This window comes from Tachypleus tridentatus, chromosome 13 (genome assembly GCF_004210375.1).
Source record: "Tachypleus tridentatus isolate NWPU-2018 chromosome 13, ASM421037v1, whole genome shotgun sequence".
Lineage (NCBI taxonomy): Eukaryota > Metazoa > Arthropoda > Merostomata > Xiphosura > Limulidae > Tachypleus > Tachypleus tridentatus.
Genome location: NC_134837.1, coordinates 18,733,050 through 18,744,844, shown reverse-complemented (window position 1 = coordinate 18,744,844; position 11,795 = coordinate 18,733,050). Strand labels below are relative to the sequence as shown.

The following is an 11,795-nucleotide window of genomic DNA, read 5'->3' as shown; positions in this document are numbered from 1 at the left end:
GCAATACACTTGAAGAGATACGAGCATGCTGACTTGACCGTTTGGCCAGATCCGTCTTTTATAATTGAACCATCACTACTGGTGCAACAGTTAAAGTAGTTTTCTGGTTTTTCGGTTCTTATGAATAATTATTAAATTTAATTTAAGTGCAAATAAAAATAATGGAGACAACTGGAATCAAAATAAATAAATAATATCATGTTTTTTATCTTCATCCTAATTATGATTTGTAATTTACTTGTAAAAACTGACAAAGTTACATTTCACTAACTTAATCTAGTTCGCACAACAACGGCTGTTATTCTAACAATTTTATATTTTAAATAGCCTTTCTATCGTTACGGTGTAGGTTGCATCTCGGGCGACCTGACGATCCTCGATATTGTGTGAAAGGCCTCGTCGGCACTGGATATAGCAGATATAATATGGCTGACGTACTGTTAAACATTTTAATGTAATAAGTTGGTACTGACACCCAGTCTCTACAAATATGGTATTTTTTGCAGCATAATTGAATCAAAATGTCACCAAGATGTCTTCAGAGTTCACAATGGAATTTTTCTCGACTCTTCGGATGTTTACCTAATAATTAAGAATTTAATCCATAATTATTATATAAATATTTTGTTACACGCTTAGTACCGCTTAAAATATTGTATTACTGGTATAATAATAATAACAACTCATCTGTATTTTTGCAAACGTGCAAACTGTTAATTTTGTTTTGTTTGTTTTGATTTTGAATTTCGCACAAAACTATTCGAAGGCTATCTGTGCTAGCCGTCTCTAATTTAGCAGTGTAAGACTAGAGGGAAGGCAGCTAGTCATCACCATCCACCGCCAACTCTTGGGCTACTCTTTTACCAACGAATAGTGGGACTGACCGTCACATTATAACGCCCCCACGGCTGAAAGGGCGAGCGTGTTTGGCACGACGGGGATGCGAACCCGCGACCCTCAGATAACGAGTTGAGTACTTTAACGCGCTTGACCATGCCGGGCCAACTGTTAATTAAGTAGAAATATTATTCCGCGAATATTATGACACTTTCATTTATAACATTACAGGTACTGCTCGTACGACTTTGAACTGGCCTTCCATTCGGTTACATGCTGTGGAAAAGCTCGAAACTCGATTCTTATAAGGTTTTTGCATACTTAAATTTATGCGAGATATTTATTTTATATGTCGAAAGAAAAGCTCTTATTTTAGCTTCATTAGACTGTTGAAATTTTTGGGTTACTTCCAGTGACAAGCTATTTAACTTTTTCAGAACTTTTGGAATGTGACTGGTCACGGAATAGTTTTTTTTTTTTTCTGGAATCATGACTTTCATTCTTTTTACGAATGTATTTTTTATTTTTTTTAAATATCTACTTATAAACCTAAAAAGTTGAAATGATAGACTACTCTTGTACAAACGAATAGTGGGACTGACCGTCATATAATAACGTCCCCATGGCTGAAAAGGCGAGATTATTTGGGATTTGAGCCCCTGACCCCCGGATTACGAGCCGAATATCTTAACCACCTAGACATTCCAGGCCTATGTCACATAAAAAGTAATGATTTTACAAGCTAGTCACTATCTGTCTAAACATTTTGTTTTGATGAAACCTGCAGAGAGGAATTAAAATAAAAATGTAATTAATTAAATATTTTATGTTACACATGCAGCACAATAAGTACATTACAGTTGTGGAGTTATATAAGTTAATCAAAAGGAAACTTCTTGTTTTCCTCGGTTTTTGGCACCAAGCTACACAATGGGCTACTTGTGTTCTGCTCACTGTGGGGAAATATATAAAAAAAACTTAACTAAAGAACAGTTGTGTTATTATTTGGAACTGGCAGCCCATTCATAATAATAGCTGTTCCGACTATCTATTTCACCATGCCGAAATAACTATTTTACAAAATATTTTAATAAACAACGGCTATTCCTTTATTTTATCCGAACTCTAACATGCAAGTTCATTTCTAACGAAACCGAATCTTCAAAAAAACCATATACTGTAGAGAAATACTTATTATAACTTGTCATTCATTTTGAAAGAAACAAACTCAGAAGTTCGAAGAATAATTAAAACCTTTTTTTCACAGTATAAACAACGAATAATATTTCAATCATTCTTCAGGATTCGAATAATCTGCCTGCTAAGCCAAGGAGGTTAGGGAGTTGGAGATGCAACCTTCAAGTCAGGGGATCGAAACCTGTCGTTGATTATACTCGCCTTTTCAATTCTAGGGACCTTTATATATGTGATGGTCAATCCCATTATTCATTGGTAAAGAGTAGCCAAAGAGTTGACCGTGGATGGTGTTTGCTATATGCCTTTTCTTTTGTCCTTTCTCAATACTTACTATACCAAGAATTGGTTTGCTGCTTCCTTAAACTCTTGCAGATCACTGAAATGCGAATACAACAGAAGCTATTATGATACGAATATTTTGACAGTTTTAATTTGGTTTTTTGGAATTCTGCTGTGACTGTGACGTACTGTACTGCTTTTGTCTGTCACTTCAAAATTAAAGAATATAGAAAATACGTCAATTATTTTTTTCAAATCTGGGAAGACAAGGATTATCTTGCACAATTGAAAATCAGTTATTAAATGGTCTAAACACCACAAATCACATAAAATTGAAAGCACTTATCATCCCATTTTGATGAAAACTTTCAAAATCATCTCATCTTGACCATCTTTAATGAAGAGGGTTTGCCTATTATAAATTAACTCTCAGTTGTAAAAACAACTAGTAAAGCTTGTTATAAATAATTCAGCAAAAAGTGAAAACCTGTAATATTGTAACATATACATATTACCCTCCACATCTATCTTACAAGTCTCAATTTTTTTTATTATTTTGGTTTGTATTTCTAATTCCTCACTGTATTCAAGTGTGGAAACCACACCGATCCTAATCTCGAATGTACTGGAGCGGGTTGTATTAGGGTTAACAACTTCGTTTCGTAATAATCTTACTTGCTAATGAATCTCAAGCGGATCATCGAATTGATGTATCTTTTGTTAATGACAAATGTAAACTTAATGGACAGCAAATACGAACGTACTTAAGATCTGTTGCATAAAATGTCATGCGTCTCTACAGAGTTGGTTATATAAATACCATGTTGGAGTGATTAACAAATATAAGGTAGATATTTTAGACCTGCAAAAGCTCAGATGGCTGGACACTCTAGAGTGTAAGATTACCAACAATATAATCATTTATAACAGCAAAACGAATAGATTACATCGCCATGATGCCTGTTAAAAAAATTTAGGGCATATTTAAAAGAATCTGTGGATATCAAGAAGTGCCAAGATCCGAATACCATATAGATGGTTTAAAATAGCATTAATATCAAAATATGCCCTTACACTAGATTCATAAGACGACAATAAACATGAATTTTACAAAAAAGAAATTGTAGGATGTTCAAGATAGTAGCCCAAAATATGATGCTGCCCCGACAGTGAGAGACTTTAGGAGAGAAGTACACATTTTTTTCACTACCAGCAAGAACAGAAGGATTACATGAGCAAAATAACGATTACTTTTGTTAATAGCAATAATATCATTACTTGTAGTACTATATTTCTCCACAAGAAAGTTGATAAAGGAGCTTGAATAGCTCTGGATCGAAGAGTCACCAACCAGAGACATCATATCTTAATAAATAGAGAGTTTAGAAAAACTTTATAAGATGTAGGAGCATATAACAGTGCTGACTGTAATAGTGACCATTGCCTTATAAGAGTCAAAACTGAGGAATTGTTCAAGGTAAGCACAAGCACTGCAGTAAAACAAGGAGGATCGATATGGAAAATTGAAGAACCAAATAGTGAAGGATAATTTCCAAATTAAAATGAGAAATAGTATCAAAATGCTCAGAATTCTCGAAGATGAATAGGTAAGCAGCATCAAAAGAATTAGGAAGACCTAAAGGAAACAGCTCTGAAATTGACAGATATTTTATTGGGATAGTAGTACTAAGAGAGAAGAAAGAAATGATTTGATGATGAATGTAGATAGGTTAAAGAGGGAATAAAAAGAGGAGAATCTATAAGACAAAATGTAGAAGAGCCGAAATAGTTAAGTGAATGAAGAATAGTCAGTTAGCGAAATGTTAGATAAAGTAAAAGAATATTTGAGTCATAGAAAAATCAAATAACAATTTAGAAGTTTGTAAATGTTAAGGGAAGATACCAGATAAGACTAACAATGATTATAGGTGCTGATGGCAGTACAAAAGCAAATTAAAATGAAGTCATGGATACGTGAAAAAAAATTCAAATCTTTAATTAATAGACAAAAACCACATCATATATTTCATTTTGCTGGGAACGAGCAGGAAAACTTACACACACACACACAAAAGACAAAAAGACATACCAACCATAGTTAAAGTGGAAGAGAATATAGTGTTCTTAAATAATAATGAAGTCCGAGGAAATGAAAAGTGTACATTTATTAACTGAAAAAGTGCACAAAAAAGAAATATATTGGAATGAAAGAACTATAGTGGTATAAAATATTGTCATAAATATAAAAGTTCTTCACTAAAAGAATTTACAAAAATGTAAAGAAGATTCTAGGCCAAGAAGTTGGCCATGGATCAAATATTTGTGGTAAGATATATTTGAGAGAAAAGTTTGGTGAATGATAAGGAAAACTTAGCAGCAATTCATTGATTTTAAGCAGGTGTACAACTGCATTGAATATTCTTAAGCTTTAAAATTGCCAAATTAAATATTTAAGTATAATCAGAAAAAATTAATAATCTGTAAAACCAGCTGTCCTAAGTGGACCTGAAATAATGTCACTTACAAAATATTTAGAAAAAAAGCCGAGATCATTGAGAATACGGGTTTACAAATAATGTTAGGGACAGTGTATAATACAGATAAGAAAATATGACATACTGAAGAGTTGACGGATATTAACGGATTAACTTAAATTCCAAATATCGTAAAAGCAAGAAAAATAAGATGGTCTGGGCATATTGCCAAAATGAAATACAATAGACTGCCGAAGATTGCTATGTTTGGAAGACTACAAAACAGGAGACCATTAGCAAGACCGAGAAAAAGATGACAAAATAATATTGCAGAGGACTCCTTCGATGTTGATATAAACTTTATATTATAAAGGATGAAAAATTATCATAAGTTGCATTGGACGGTGAGTGATGGAGAGATTTCGTAAGAGTGGTTAAGGGTCGACAGGATTGGTTGCTATAGGAGTGAGTGAAGCTGTATGAATTTAGAAATATTCGTATTTTATATTTTACCTTTTTAATATAGCTTGTTTATGATGGAATATGTACATTCCGAAATACTTAAGTATTAAATGTAATATCTAATGAATCTTTTTATAATCTGCAATCCTGACTGAAAAAAAATATGATTTTATATGTAATCCTTTTATGCCATTATAACTACTGACAATAAAACCATTGTGAACAAAGCATTTTTAAAGCCGAGTGGAAGAAAGAGTGTTTTTAGAAAGGGGGAAGAATGCTATAGCTAAATTACCAATTCTTTTTAAAAGCATTTTTCGGGTTACTGTTGTAAAGCGTACTGAGTCACAGTTTTCCGAGATCAAAACTCTCTTGTTATGAAAAGTGAAACTAAAGTAAAAATTATATATATATATATATATATGTTTCAAAAATCTGGTAACAAATGATTTTACAAATTACTCTTTCATTTCAATAATGTTTTTACAACGAAATTTAAGAAGAATTTATTTTGCAATATGGCCCCTTGTATATTTATTTATTGATCCTTTAATAGCAATAACCTATGGTGGTACGTCGACATTTTTGTTTTATCTACAGATAGGTTTTAAGCTAGAATAAAGAGTACTTGTAGTAAGCTTTTAGTTTAGAGTTCGATGTTCGTATTAAATTCGTTAGGGTTAAAGCGTAAATAATTCTAAGCCATTCTTTAAAATCTTGTGAACCCAAGAATTTCCATTTTAGTAAGATATTTTTTTTATATAGTCACAATTTGTCAGTTTTTTTTGTTGTAAAACTAAAACTTAAAACAATATCAAACCGACCGCACAGTGTAATACTAATAGTAACTGTAAGTATTAAGTTAAGTCTTATGAAGTGAAAAATCAATTTAAAAGTGAAATCAATTCTATTTTAAACTGCAAGTAGTTGATTATTCGTAAGTTGAGGTGAAACATCAATGTACTGCAGTGTTAGTATTAATCTATTACTTGTAATTGTATTTATTTAGTTACTGCTACTGAATGCTGTTAGTGTGTAGTATTATTATTCATAATGTAATAATGTAGATAGAATATTAAAATCGTGTGAGATTAGTTAAAAACGTATCGTAGGCCTACATAATTTTACTTCTAGCCCAATGTTAAGTTTCAGGTCTGCTTTTTAAATTAATTTTAGGAGGTACATTTTCGAAACATTGAATAAAATGATAAAATTAAAGTTTAATCGTTTAACTTACGCAAATATCACTTATTTAAGATAAAACCCGAATGTTATTTTCTGAATAGCTCACATTTTAATTACCAATTTTGGTTTCACTAGTATGCTTATCATAGATACTAACTAACACATTAATAATAATAATAGTACTAATACTACTATTAATAGGATATCCTTTCAGTGTGTGGGGTTTGTAATTATTAACCAAACAAGGGATGAATGTTAATTTGAAGTTTAAATTTTGATGTTCATAATAAAATAACTGTTATAATACTAATAATGATTTGAGAATTAGTGTTATTTGATGGTAGGGTTAATAAGGACTTACAAGAGATGAAGAATAATAGGAGGTGATTTCATGATTCAAACCACCCCTCCATCAACAACAACAACAACCTAAATTAATATTAAATATTGCCTTTTATATTCATCTATTAATTCAGCAGATGTTTTGAATTATTTAACATTACCACACTATCAGTTAATAAATTCAAGACTATAATATTAACATAGAAGCAATTTTGCTAAAAAATCAAGTTGGATCTTGGCTTCCACAACAAACATTATTATTCAACATACGAGTTAACAATCTACCTTTTAGTTTTTGTTATTTCTTTAATAAAACATACCAGTCATTACCAGAAAGAAATCATTCAAAGCCCAAACAATTTTAAATAGTTAAAATAATTTTGTTTGCTTTAATAACAGTGGTACAGAAAGGAGTTGCAAAATGATGGGGTATTTTTTATGATGAGAGATTGAAAGGACAGAGAGCTGCTGAAAGTAGTTCTTGTGCTTCCAAGAACAGCTCAATCTAAAAACATATAATTTACAGTTGCTATCTATTCTTATACTTTATAGAAAGTTGAGTTTAAAGTATCTGAGAGGACAGTTACATTTGAAAGATTTTATCAATGTTATCTTTTTCCTGACCTTAAGATTAAAAAAGAAAAGGTAGCAGTAGATGTTGGAATTATCTCTGACCTATTAAAAAATAAGTAATTAATATACTTACTAACCCTCTAAATAACATAAAGATTTAATTTTTAAGTTTCTAGCCTGTTAAAAATACCAAAAGTATTTTTTTATGAATCTGCTTGTTACTTTGGCTTTTAAAAAGTTACAGCAAAACTATCAGCAAATTATTAAAGTAACTTGTAACCTTTTCAGTTTGGATTTTAAAATAAAGATTACTGAAATGAGCATTACAAAATCAGTTAACAACGTGATAGGTAATAAATTTATTTTTGAATTTAAGTATCAACTTTTAGAACTGTTCAGTGTAAATAAAATGTAACATGGTTCAAATGTATGATGGTAAGCACTTAGCCCAGGTAGCTAGATTTATTAATGACATGATGTTATTGCTAAAAATGTAATTTATGTGGACTTTTGTTGTTGTTTTTTAATGATTTTTGATGTTCTTAACATTACTGTGTGTACTGATTTTACAAATGTGTTTCATATGAAGATACTAGTGTATGAGAAAGCATTGTAAATAACTGAATTATTAACCAATTTATATGTTTATGAAACTAAAATTGAAGAAAAGTAGATGGTTTCTGAAAAGTACTAAAAATAGGAATGAAATTAAAGCTTCAGGTAGCATATTATCTAAATGATAAACTGAAACACTAATCCAGAAAGAACATTTCTTTATCAATAAATATTCAATATTGTGCTTCATGTTAGAATTTTGAACTGTACTCTAATAAATACATTGCCTAACTTAATAATATTGCAAGTTTATAATGATTGTGTGCTACCTAATTACAGGAAGATAAACTAATTATTTGTGGTGTTGTATTTATATATATATATATATTATGAATATTTCATCTGATTTATTATATACAGTGAAGTTATTAAAATATCTTTTATTACGAAAAATTACTTTCTACGACTATAATTTTTAACTGCTTGTCATTCATATATCCTTAAGTAGATTAATGAAATAATACTGTTTTGTCTAAGTTTAGCATGATATAAATGTATATATGTTTTTATCTATAGGTAAAGAGCCTTAAAGGCATAAATAATTTATGTATCAATTATGAGGAAGAATACACCGTTTTCTAATTTTGATTTAAGCAAATTGTTATGCCTGTCGTTAGTGAAATGTTTTAAACATGGTATCATTTTGGTAGCTAACACCTGCAGTGTTTCTATCAAACTGATCATTTTGGTTGCTAACATCTGCAGTTTCTATCAAACTGATCATTTTGGTTGCTAACATCTGCAGTGTTTCTATCAAACTGATCATTTTGGTAGCTACATCTGCAGTGTTTCTATCAAACTGATCATTTTGGTAGCTACATCTGCAGTGTTTCTATCAAACTGATCATTTTGGTAGCTACATCTGCAGTGTTTCTATCAAACTGATCATTTTGGTAGCTAACCTCTGCAGTGTTTCTATCAAACTGATCATTTTGGTAGCTAACATCTGCAGTGTTTCTATCAAACTGATCATTTTGGTAGCTAACATCTGCAGTGTTTCTATCAAACTGATCATTTTGGTAGCTAACATCTGCAGTGTTTCTATCAAACTGATCATTTTGGTAGCTAACATCTGCAGTGTTTCTATCAAACTGATCATTTTGGTAGCTAACCTCTGCAGTGTTTCTATCAAACTGATCATTTTGGTAGCTAACATCTGCAGTGTTTCTATCAAACTGATCATTTTGGTAGCTAACATCTGCAGTGTTTCTATCAAACTGATCATTTTGGTAGCTAACATCTGCAGTGTTTCTATCAAACTGATCATTTTGGTAGCTAACATCTGCAGTGTTTCTATCAAACTGATCATTTTGGTAGCTAACATCTGCAGTGTTTCTATCAAACTGATCATTTTAGTAGCTACATCTGCAGTGTTTCTATCAAACTGATCATTTTGGTAGCTAACCTCTGCAGTGTTTCTATCAAACTGATCATTTTGGTAGCTAACATCTGCAGTGTTTCTATCAAACTGATCATTTTGGTAGCTAACATCTGCAGTGTTTCTATCAAACTGATCATTTTGGTAGCTAACATCTGCAGTGTTTCTATCAAACTGATCATTTTGGTAGCTAACCTCTGCAGTGTTTCTATCAAACTGATCATTTTGGTAGCTAACATCTGCAGTGTTTCTATCAAACTGATCATTTTGGTAGCTAACATCTGCAGTGTTTCTATCAAACTGATCATTTTGGTAGCTAACATCTGCAGTGTTTCTATCAAACTGATCATTTTGGTAGCTAACATCTGCAGTGTTTCTATCAAACTGATCATTTTGGTAGCTAACATCTGCAGTGTTTCTATCAAACTGATCATTTTGGTAGCTAACATCTGCAGTGTTTCTATCAAACTGATCATTTTGGTAGCTAACCTCTGCAGTGTTTCTATCAAACTGATCATTTTGGTAGCTAACATCTGCAGTGTTTCTATCAAACTGATCATTTTGGTAGCTAACCTCTGCAGTGTTTCTATCAAACTGATCATTTTGGTAGCTAACATCTGCAGTGTTTCTATCAAACTGATCATTTTGGTAGCTAACATCTGCAGTGTTTCTATCAAACTGATCATTTTGGTAGCTAACATCTGCAGTGTTTCTATCAAACTGATCATTTTGGTAGCTAACCTCTGCAGTGTTTCTATCAAACTGATCATTTTGGTAGCTAACATCTGCAGTGTTTCTATCAAACTGATCATTTTGGTAGCTAACATCTGCAGTGTTTCTATCAAACTGATCATTTTGGTAGCTAACATCTGCAGTGTTTCTATCAAACTGATCATTTTGGTAGCTAACATCTGCAGTGTTTCTATCAAACTGATCATTTTGGTAGCTAACATCTGCAGTGTTTCTATCAAACTGATCATTTTGGTAGCTAACATCTGCAGTGTTTCTATCAAACTGATCATTTTGGTAGCTAACATCTGCAGTGTTTCTATCAAACTGATCATTTTGGTAGCTAACATCTGCAGTGTTTCTATCAAACTGATCATTTTGGTAGCTAACATCTGCAGTGTTTCTATCAAACTGATCATTTTGGTAGCTAACCTCTGCAGTGTTTCTATCAAACTGATCATTTTGGTAGCTAACCTCTGCAGTGTTTCTATCAAACTGATCATTTTGGTAGCTAACATCTGCAGTGTTTCTATCAAACTGATCATTTTGGTAGCTAACCTCTGCAGTGTTTCTATCAAACTGATCATTTTGGTAGCTAACCTCTGCAGTGTTTCTATCAAACTGATCATTTTGGTAGCTAACCTCTGCAGTGTTTCTATCAAACTGATCATTTTGGTAGCTAACATCTGCAGTGTTTCTATCAAACTGATCATTTTGGTAGCTAACCTCTGCAGTGTTTCTATCAAACTGATCATTTTGGTAGCTAACCTCTGCAGTGTTTCTATCAAACTGATCATTTTGGTAGCTAACCTCTGCAGTGTTTCTATCAAACTGATCATTTTGGTAGCTAACCTCTGCAGTGTTTCTATCAAACTGATCATTTTGGTAGCTAACATCTGCAGTGTTTCTATCAAACTGATCATTTTGGTAGCTAACCTCTGCAGTGTTTCTATCAAACTGATCATTTTGGTAGCTAACATCTGCAGTGTTTCTATCAAACTGATCATTTTGGTAGCTAACATCTGCAGTGTTTCTATCAAACTGATCATTTTGGTAGCTAACCTCTGCAGTGTTTCTATCAAACTGATCATTTTGGTAGCTAACCTCTGCAGTGTTTCTATCAAACTGATCATTTTGGTAGCTAACCTCTGCAGCTATCAAACTGATCATTTTGGTAGCTAACTCTGCAGTGTTTCTATCAAACTGATCATTTTGGTAGCTAACCTCTGCAGTGTTTCTATCAAACTGATCATTTTGGTAGCTAACCTCTGCAGTGTTTCTATCAAACTGATCATTTTGGTAGCTAACCTCTGCAGTGTTTCTATCAAACTGATCATTTTGGTAGCTAACCTCTGCAGTGTTTCTATCAAACTGATCATTTTGGTAGCTAACCTCTGCAGTGTTTCTATCAAACTGATCATTTTGGTAGCTAACCTCTGCAGTGTTTCTATCAAACTGATCATTTTGGTAGCTAACCTCTGCAGTGTTTCTATCAAACTGATCATTTTGGTAGCTAACCTCTGCAGTGTTTCTATCAAACTGATCATTTTGGTAGCTAACCTCTGCAGTGTTTCTATCAAACTGATCATTTTGGTAGCTAACCTCTGCAGTGTTTCTATCAAACTGATCATTTTGGTAGCTAACCTCTGCAGTGTTTCTATCAAACTGATCATTTTGGTAGCTAACCTCTGCAGTGTTTCTATCAAACTGATCATTTTGGTAGC

At 32.2% G+C, this 11,795-nt stretch overlaps 1 protein-coding gene across 11 annotated transcripts in view; it reads left to right on the top strand.

Annotated features, from left to right (window-relative positions):
* Positions 1–5,050: 5,050 nt before the first annotated feature.
* Positions 5,051–11,795, top strand: part of LOC143241016 (uncharacterized) — a 45,514-nt gene continuing 38,769 nt past the window's right edge. For 5 of the 11 annotated variants that reach the window (XR_013022141.1, XM_076484420.1, XM_076484430.1 and 2 more), the window contains exon 1: positions 5,828–5,992. The gene's annotated coding sequence lies outside the window, so the exon portion shown is untranslated. The other 6 variants (XM_076484422.1, XM_076484427.1, XM_076484424.1 and 3 more) reach the window with 5 other exon arrangements.